Source organism: Capsicum annuum, chromosome 5, assembly GCF_002878395.1.
Source record: "Capsicum annuum cultivar UCD-10X-F1 chromosome 5, UCD10Xv1.1, whole genome shotgun sequence".
NCBI classification, from domain to species: domain Eukaryota; kingdom Viridiplantae; phylum Streptophyta; class Magnoliopsida; order Solanales; family Solanaceae; genus Capsicum; species Capsicum annuum.
The window spans coordinates 23,989,854-24,000,024 of record NC_061115.1 but is presented as its reverse complement, the minus strand read 5'-3'; the positions used below and the strand labels follow the sequence as shown (position 1 = coordinate 24,000,024).

Sequence of the window (10,171 nt, the reverse complement as noted above, 5' to 3'; positions counted from 1 at the left end):
AACATGAAAATTGAATGTGTTAAAGGGGAATAAGGTAGATCAAAAAATCATATTTGCCTAAAGGATGTACAATCTCTTGGAGATGATACAAACTTAGTAAAGAGCATTAAAAATTAGCCTAATAACCATATATGTATGTGTGTGCACTAAAGCCACGTAACTGAGGCAAAGCACAGAATCTATTTAGAACCTAACTCTGGGCTTACATAACACAACTTGGTACATTAGGCCAATGTTTATGTTATAAATTTCCTATATGGTGAACGAGGACTCATATAATCGACCCCAAAGAGTTGGCATTAGAACGTCATTGTAGAAAAGGTCGGACCTAAATCTAGGACCAACTATGCCACAGTCCTCAAAGAGGACTTACACTGAACATAAATAATGCCGACCATAAGGGAGACTATTGGCAGGGCAATGGAACCTGCGCCTTTCAAGCAAAATATTTATCTTACCAAATTGAGAATCTCAACCAAAGGAAAATGCACAAGTACTGGAATCCTCAAAATCACATCAAACCGAAATACTTAAAGTTGCTAACTTTACACCTTTAATAGCTTGATAACAAATCTGTATCATCTAGATACACATATATCAACATCAATGTGCAAATGTAGGGAAAAGACAGATCTTGGAAAAACCTCAAAACTAGACGAATGATTACAATCATTATAGTAATCACATCATGTAGCGGAAAGTAGTATTGAGAAGAAAATCCTCTAAAGAAATATAAGACAAAGAGAAGATATTATTGAGCAAAGTAGAATTCTTGATAATTACACCAACATAGAATCTTGACACAATAATCCAAAGTGATGGAGATCTCAAGAATCTTACTTAAATATCCAATGATAAATATTACAAATTATTAAAACGTAAAGCCGGTCATATTTTGGGAACCATACATAAAAATTTGGCTATGGAAATGGTAATATTCTGATGGAGGATGAAAATGAGTTAATAAGTCATGGAGATGGTGGAAAATGATTCAAGAGAAGGATTTGAATATTAATAGTTGGCTGGTGGGGGAGATGGTGACGGGGGTGGAGGTGAAGCATAGGTGGCGAGGCATAGATGGGTGTTTGCTTGTAGTACGGTGATGGTGGAGGTGAGTAGTATGATGGTGATTGCTCATAGGATTTTAGAGGAGGTGGAGGAGATTTATATGAAGGCATAGATGTTGGGTTCAAGTTGAATATGTGAATGAAAAATGGAGGAAAAATACTAGAGGAAAAGTGAGTCCACACTAAAATGAAAAGTGTGCTCAAAATGAGGAAAGTCAACTAAATTCTCCCATATTGGTGGGAGAAGAAACTTTCATGTGTTTATATTGAGAAACACATCTCCATTTGTTAAGTGAGACAAGAATTAAGAGGTGCCTCACGCTGTTGTTGTTGCTCGCTTGGCTTCGGCTTCGACAAATGATCGATAAGAGTAATCATTTTGGACAAAATTTATTTAAAACTTGAGAATAAATCCAGTCCAAAAATTCAAAGGAAAAACACAACAGTTTTGCTCTTCTATTAACGTGCATGCAGAAACGATGCTGAAAACTGCTCGAGTAAAAGAGACACGATTTTGAAAAAAGGTGTGATTGTTGAAAAGACACACTGTTTCGAATGGATAGAAATAACTATTTAGAAAATATACACCTTTTCGATGAACCATTGCCACCTTTTGGAAAGGGCACTTCATGGCTATATAAACATGCTTTTTCCACAGGTTTACGAATGAAAAAAAATCTGATTTACAAACACTTCTTATCTTCTAAAATACTCCGTGTGATCATCTCCCGTTGAGTGAGTTCGAAGAAAATCCAATCGTTTGAGGTACCGTTACTGTTGGATTGTTAAGCCATTTTATCCTGGAAGAAAAATTTCGTAACCTCGGGTACTTGAGGGGAATTATTTTCTTAAGGACACTCCGTGAATTCGGAGGACTTGGCTTATTCTGCTTCATCTAGTTTTCTTTAAAAATACAGAATAACACACTTCTTTGAAAGGTTATTTTGATCTTGTGTTGAAGGTGTTCGAAAACTTCAAAAGTGTTATTGAAAAAATCTTTAACTTATGTTGAAGTTTAATGAACTAACATACAGATTTTGTGTACTTAAAACAACAATCTTAAGGAAATAATTTCGTAATCTGTATTGTTTGATTTCTAGAGATTAAAGCTTTAAGAATTCTACGCCGTTTGAACTTAACAAGTGATTTGAAGAAATAAAATCTTCATCACAAGTTAAAAGTCATTCGGTTAACGATTGAAAGTCATAAAAACTTCATCGTTAAACTAGAAACAAGGGGTGTTTAAAGTTATTACAACTCTATAAGTAGTATTTCAATATACTAAAGTTGACGGTCTTTTTGTGACAGGAAAACAACTATTGACTATCATGTGAATGATACTAGGACGAGTGTGGCAGCAACTAAGTTGCCACAACGAGTCATACAAGTGCTCCGCAGGCAATAGCACTAGCGAAGAAACCCAAAAAATTCACGGTTGTTGATTTTAAAAGGTGGCAACAGAAGATGTTCTTCTACCTTACAATGTTGTGTCTTCAAAGATTTACATCTGAAGAAGCTCCAGAGGTTCACGAAGGAACGTTGGACCAGGATAAATTTGTCGTTATAGAGATGTGGAAATACTCTGATTTTCTATGCAGGAATTATATTATAAGTGGACTTCAAGATGACCTATACAACGTGTACAGTGGAATGAAGACGTCAAAAGAGTTGTAGGGTATGCTAGAAAGAAAATACAAGACTGAGAATGCTAGAACCAAGAAGTTCTTTGTTGCAAAATTCCTAGAGTATAAAATGATTGACAGCAAGTCGGTTGTATCTCAAGTACAGGAACTGTAAGTTATCATCCACGATCACCTTAAGGAAGGTATGAGTTTGGTAAATACCTTAGTTGAACATGTTAAAAATGTTCTTAAAGTTCACATAAACTTTTTGTAGGCTTAGTTGTGAATGAGACATTTCAAGTCGCGACAATAATAGACAAGTTGCCACCTATGTGGAGGACTTTAAGAACTACTTGAAACATAAACGAAAGGAAATGACAGTCGAAGATCTCATAATGAGACTGCCCATTAAAGAAGACAACAAAGCCACGAAAAGGAGATCAAAGTAAATTCTGCAATGAATAAAGCAAACACTGTAGAAGACAACCACAACAATGCGAAAAAAGAGAAAAAAACTGGACAAGAAAGCAATCAACTAAAGAAGAAATTCAAGGGAAAATACTTTAATTGTGGCAAGATTGGCCACAAGTCAACAGATTATCGTGTCCCAAAGAAAGGCAAAAAGAAGGACCAAGCAAATATGGTTGAATCCAAGAAAGAAATGGACGAGCTGTGTGTCATGCTGTCTGAATGCAGCTTGGTGGGAAATCCTCGAGAATGGTGGATGGATTTCGGTGCCACCAACCATGTTTGTGCAAATAAGGAGTTATTTGTTGCATTTGCTCCAGCTCAAGGCGAAGAGAAGATCTATATGGAAAACTCTGCGTTAAAGGAACGGGGAAGGTCTGCCTGAAAATAACATCAAGCGAACTGTTGACTTTGAACAATGTCCTGTATGTACCGGAGTTACTGAATAACTTGATTTCTGTATCACTTCTTCATAAAAATGGATTTAAATGTGTATTTGTTTTCGAAAAAATTATACTTAGTAAAAAAGAAATATACGTAGGAAAAAGCTACCTCACTGATGACCTATTCAAAATGAATGTAATGAATGTTGAAATCAATAAAATTTTAGGTCCTTCTTACTTGCTTGAGTTTAATGATTTGTGGCATGAACGATTAGGACATGTTAATTACAAAACATTGCGAAAACTGATTAACTTAGAAGTTTTTCCAAACTTTGAGTGCAATAAATCAAAATGTCAAACGTGTGTGGAATCCAAGTATGCTAAGCATCTGTATAAGTCCGTTGAAAGGAATTCCAATCCATTAGACTTAATCCACACTGACATTTGTGATATAAAGTCAACACCATCTCGTGGTCGGAAAAATTATTTTATAACTTTTATTGACTATTGCACTAGATACTGTTATGTCTATTTGCTAAACAATAAGGACAAAGCAATAGATGCGTTAAGGCAATATAAAACGAAAGTTGAAAATCTATTAGAGAAAAAGATCAAAATGATAAGAAGTGATATGAGTGGAAAATATGAATCTCCCTTTGCAAAAATATGTGTACAAAATAGAATTGTCCATTAAACTACGACCCCTTATTCACCTCAATCTAATGAAATTGCAAAAAGAAAAAATCGAACCTTAAAGGAAATGATGAATGCCTTACTTATAAGTTCAGGTTTACCGCAAAACTTGTGGAGAAAAGTTATCCTTACATTTAACCGAATAATCAGTGCCCCATAATAAGACACAATCAATTCAATATGAAAAATGAAAAGGAAGGAAACCCAACTTAAAATATTTCAAAATGTGGGGGTGTCTAACGAAGGTCCAAGTTCCTATGCCTAAAAGGGTAAAGATAAGACCTAAGACAGTGGACTGCGTGTTCATAGGATATGCTAAAATTAGTAAAGCATGTCGATTTTTGGTTCATAAATCTGAACATCCGAATATCAATAAAAATGCAATAATTGAATCAAATAATGTTGAATTCTTTGAACACATTTATCCGTATAAAACTAGACATAAATAGTTTGGGGGGGGGGGGGGGGGGGGGGGGGAAGGGGAGGGGCGTCTAAACAACCTCAAGATGAACCAAGTGATGGTATACATAATGATGAGAATCCAAGATATAGTACACGTCAAAGAATGTCAACTTTGTTTTGATTGAATTTTGTGATATTTTTCTTAGAAAATGAGCCTCAAACATTTAAAGAAGCGATGTTGTCATTAGACTCATCCTTTTGTAAAGAGGTAGTTAATAGTGAGATTAATTTAATCCCAATAAACCATACATGGGAGTTGGTTGATCTTCCTTCAGGAAATAAACTTTTAGGTTCTAAATGGATCTTCAAAATGAAAATGAAAATGAATGGTACTATTGATAAATACAAGGCAAGACTTGCAGTAAAAGGCTTCAAACAGAAAGAAGGCCTTGATTACTTTAATACATACTCGCCAGTAACAAGGATAACGTTAATTTCCTTGGCGGCGGTATATGGTCTTGAAATCCATCAAATGGATGTGAAAACAACATTCCTAAATGGAGAACTGGAGGAAGAAGTTTACATGGAACAACCCGAGGGTTTTGTGGTTACCGGTAAAGAAAAAAAGGTGTGCAAACTGTTTAAGTCACTTTATGGACTAAAACAAGCACCTAAATAGTGGCATGCGATGTTTGACCAAACCATGTTGGTAAACGGGTTCAAGATAAATGAATGTGATAAATGTGTTTACATTAAAAACACTCCAAATCACCAGGTCATGGTTTGTTTGTACGTAGATGATATGTTGATCATCGGTAGAGCCATTTTAGACATAAATGCTACGAAATGAATATCTGAGAGTAAGTTTAATATGAAAGACCTTGGGATTGCGGATGTGATCTTAGGAATAAGAATTCATAGAACTCCATAAGGGTTGGCATTGTCACAATCTAATTATATCAAAAATGTACTTGACAAATTCAAGTATTTGGAATTTGGTATTGCCAAGACTCCATTGGACACGAGCTTTGCACTTCAAAAGAATAAAGGTGAAAGTGACTCATAGTTGGAGTACGCAAAAGTGTTGAGATGTTTAATGTATATAATGAATTGTACATGACCATATATAGCATGTGGTATTAGTAAGTTGAGTCGGTACACGAGTAATCCCAATAAAACTCATTGGATGGCAATGAACAGAGTTTTGAGGTATCTTAAATACACTCAAAACTATGCTTAATATTATAATAAATATCCTACGGTACTTGAAGGATATAGTGATGCAAATTGGATCACCGGATTGAATGTAGTAAAATCCACAAATGGAGTTGTATTTACTATAGGTGGAGGAGAAGTTTCTTAGAAATCTTCCAAATAGATATGTATTGCTCGATCTACAATGGAATCAAAATTTATCGCATTACATAAAGTTAGTGAAGAAGCAGACTAGCTTCAAAATTTCTTGGAAGATATTACTTATTGGCCCAAACCTGTGGCATCAGTATGTATACACTGTGATAGCCAAGTATCGATAGTTAGGGCAGGGAGCATGATGTACAACGGTAAATCTCGTCATATAAGACGAAGACATAATACTGTTAGAGAACTTCTCTCTAGTGGAATTATCATTATTGACTATGTGAAGTCAAAGAATAATGTGTTGAATCCACTTACAAGAGTCTTATCTAGAGAAGGAGTTGAGAGAACATCTAAGAGAATGAGTTTACGGCCTAGGACAAGTTAGTATGACAGTAACTCTGCCTAGCAGGCTGGAGATCCCAAGAGCTAGGTTTAAGGAGATCAAACAAAGTTATGTATGGCAAGTTCAACATAATTAATATACCCAACTCATTCTCATGATCTAGACAATGTTTAGTAAACAAGGATAAGACTTATGGTGTGAAGTCTTTTAATGATTATCTAAATTTGGTAGATTTGATCAAATAGTTTAATATATAAGATTGAACATTTAAAAATTACCTATGTGAGGGAGGAGTGGAAGCCTCTTTAAGTAGAATGTTAGTAAAGGCCTATTCTCTAAGCTCTCATAAGATCGGGACGTGTTCATGGCTAAAACGAATAAAACCGTGAGAACCATAAATGGTAAAAGGCTGGTTGTGTGACATGTGTTATCTAAGTGTACATTAAATCTCGATGGTTCAAAGATATCAAATCTACCGATTGACCAAGTGCATTTGATGCATGTTCACTACGAAAAGTTCAAAGGGAAACTCACTTATCCAGATGCAATCATCTTTGCTTGATGATCATGTACTTGTCCTTAAATTTTACAAAGATAGCCATTTCCCATTCATGTGGGGAATTGTTGGGTTCAAGTTGAATGTGTGAATGAAAAATGGAGGAAAAATAGTGGATAAAAAGTGAGTCCACACTAAAACGGAAAGTGTGTTCAAAATGAGAAAAGTCTACTAAATTCTCCCACATTGGTGAGAGAAAGAAACTTTCATGTGTTTATATTGAGAAACACATCTCCACTTGTTAAGTGAGGTAAGAACTAAGAGGTGCCTCACGTCTCGGCTTTGGCTGGCTTCGGATTCGGATTTGGAAAATGACCTCTTGATGAGATTAAAGCTGCTCGGAAGAGACACTGCTCGGAAGTTGGGAAAAGGTGTGACACACTTTTTCGAATAGATAGACATGACTATTCAGAAAAGATACACCTTTCTGATAAACCATTGCCACCTTTCAGAAGGGGCACTTCATGGCTATATAAACCTGTTTTTTCTATAGGTTTCCGAATGATTTTTTTTTGATTTACAAACATTTCTTGTCTTCTAAAATACTCCGTGTGATCATCTCCCGCTGAGTGAGTTCTAAGAGAATTTGATTGTTTGAGGTACCACTACTGTCGGGTTGTTAAGCCATTTTATCCTGGGAGAAAAATTCCGCAACCTCGGGTACTTGAGGGGAATTATTTCCTTAAGGACACTCCGTAAATTCGGAGGACTTGACTTATTCTGCTTCATCTATTTTTCTTACAAAATACAGAATAACACACTTCTTTGAAAGGTCATTTTGATTTTGTGTTGAAGGTGTTGAAAAACTTCAAAAGTGTTCTTGAAAAAATCTTGAACTTGTGTTGAAGTTTAGTGAACTAATATACAGATTTTATGTACCCGAAACAACAGTAGATTCTTGGTAGTATGATGGAGGTGGAGATGTGTAATAAGTTGGTTCATGCTCGTAATGTTTTGGTGGTAGTGGTGGAGATTTGTAGATCGATGGTGATTGTTCATAGTATATTGGTAAGGGTGGAGGTGAATCGTAGTACTTAGGTGATTGCTCATAGTATTTTGGTGGAGGTGGAGGTGACTTGTAGTATGATGGTGATTTCTTGTAATAAGTTGGTGGTGGTGGGGGAGACTTGTAGTAAACTAGTGACTTGTAATATTTTGTTGGTGAAGTCGATTTGTAGTATTTTGATGGAGCGGGTGATTTGTAATATTTTGTTAGGTAATAGTGTATTGATGGAGTAGGCGACTTGTAGTACTTTGCGGATGATGGGGACTTGTAATAATAGTGTATTGACGAAGTAGGCGACTTGTAGTACTTTGCAGATGATGGGAACTTGTAGTAGTTCTTTGAAAGAGTTGGGGACTTGTAGTAATACTTTGAAGGAGTGGGACACTTGTAATAATGCTTTGAAGGAGTAGGTGACTTGTAATACTTTGTCGCAACTGGTGGCTTATAGTAGTGCTTTGAAGGAGATGGTGACTTGTAGTAATGTTTTGAAGGAACATGCGCTTTGTAGTAATATTTCGAAGGAGCATGTGACTTATAATACTTTGTTATAATGGGCGACTTATAATATTTTACTGTTGATGGCGACTTGTAATAGGCGTGCCTTGAAGGTGCTGGTGATTTTTAGTAGTAGTGTGATGGAGTATGTACATGATACTTGGATAGAGATGGTGATTTGTAGTACTTCTTAGAGTTGTGAGAAGGTGAGGGAGAAGTATACTCATAAGAGTAATCAGCAACTACAGTGCTGGCTACTAAGAGAATTGCCAAAGCAGCTGTTAGAAAGGACCATTGGCCCAACTTCCCTAAGTTTTTCATTTTGATTTGGAACAAGTTATTGCCTAAAACTTGTGTTGCATAGTTGAGTAAAGGAGCTTTGGTTTTTATAGAGCAAAGTGACACCCTTCTCAACATTAATATAATAGCTTCTTAGTTGCCCACTTGCCCACTAAACTGAGAACAAGGTCCTAATAAAGTCCTGATCAGTACTAAGTGGGAGGCATTATCTGCTGAAAAATAATAATTTGAATAAAATACAAGGTAGTTAAAGACTGATTATTTCTTAGAAATGCATAGAACAAAGAAATGTTGAACGCCAGACTCTGCAAGTTGACTTAAATCTCAAAAGAAAGGTAACAAAAAACGATATCGCAGTGGTCTAAAGCTCCCGGTTATGTATAGGGTCTAACCAAAAGAGTCTTTTATACGCAGCCTTACCTTGCGTTGCAAGAGATTGTTTCCAAGACTTGAACCCGCGACCTTCTGGTCACATGACAACAACTTTACGAGTTACTCCAAGGCTTCCCTTCACAAACGAAGAACAGATGAAGAACAGAATGCAACAGCAGCAATGGGCTCCTATACAAATAAAGCCCATGTAAGATTACGGCAAAGCTACCAGAAAATACAGAAGTTTTTAAAATTTAACAAAATACTTATGTAAGAATTGTTCTATATGTCATAAAAATTAAGAAATGTTACTCAGATTGTCAATTTGTTCTGTATCAAATCAACTTTTGTTTGGATTAATACCAATAGGAAACTAGTTGGATAATATGCCACTTTGAGTACAGGAGATCTCAGGAGATTAAACAAAACCAGGAACAAAAATTCCAACTAAAATAGATGTTTACTTATTTATCTGATAAGTTTTGAGTGACTTTGATCCTCCAATTCTCTAGTTACTGAAATATCACAACACTTTGTTTTACTGATTACATGATACAAGCTGAGCTATACACGTACAAAATAAAACAGAAAACATGAATGTGCAAATCATATACAAAATAAAACAGAAACATGAATGTGCAAATCATATGGTTTTATTCTGTACTTCTCTACAAGTCTACAAGATTACAGATATATGCTTTATAGCAGCACTATTCCTATCTCCACACACAAGAATGATTGGTAGTATTTTAGTCATACATGCTACTTTGGTCTGGATTTGTCAATAAGACCATAGTTGACGATTAGATTCTTACGAAATATACCTCGCTAGTCGCTACTATTAGAAATAGGTTAAATACACTACTCATTATATTTTAAGTCCAAATATACACATTATATACTTTGGGTCCAAATATAGTCCAAGGTTGAATCAGCATAAAAGTACAATGAGGATATATTTGGATCAAAAATATAAAGGAGGGCTATATTTGGTCCCAAAGTATATTGGGATGGTATATTGGATTGAAAGTATAACACATTTAAACTATGTCTAATAGGATAAGAGTATCTTTGAACCTAAAGTATTACGAAAAGGATATATTTG

At 35.4% G+C, this 10,171-nt stretch overlaps 1 pseudogene; it reads right to left on the bottom strand.

Annotated features, from left to right (window-relative positions):
* Positions 1-1,011: 1,011 nt before the first annotated feature.
* On the bottom strand, positions 1,012-8,715 carry LOC107871673 (annotated as a pseudogene).
* Positions 8,716-10,171: the final 1,456 nt, after the last annotated feature.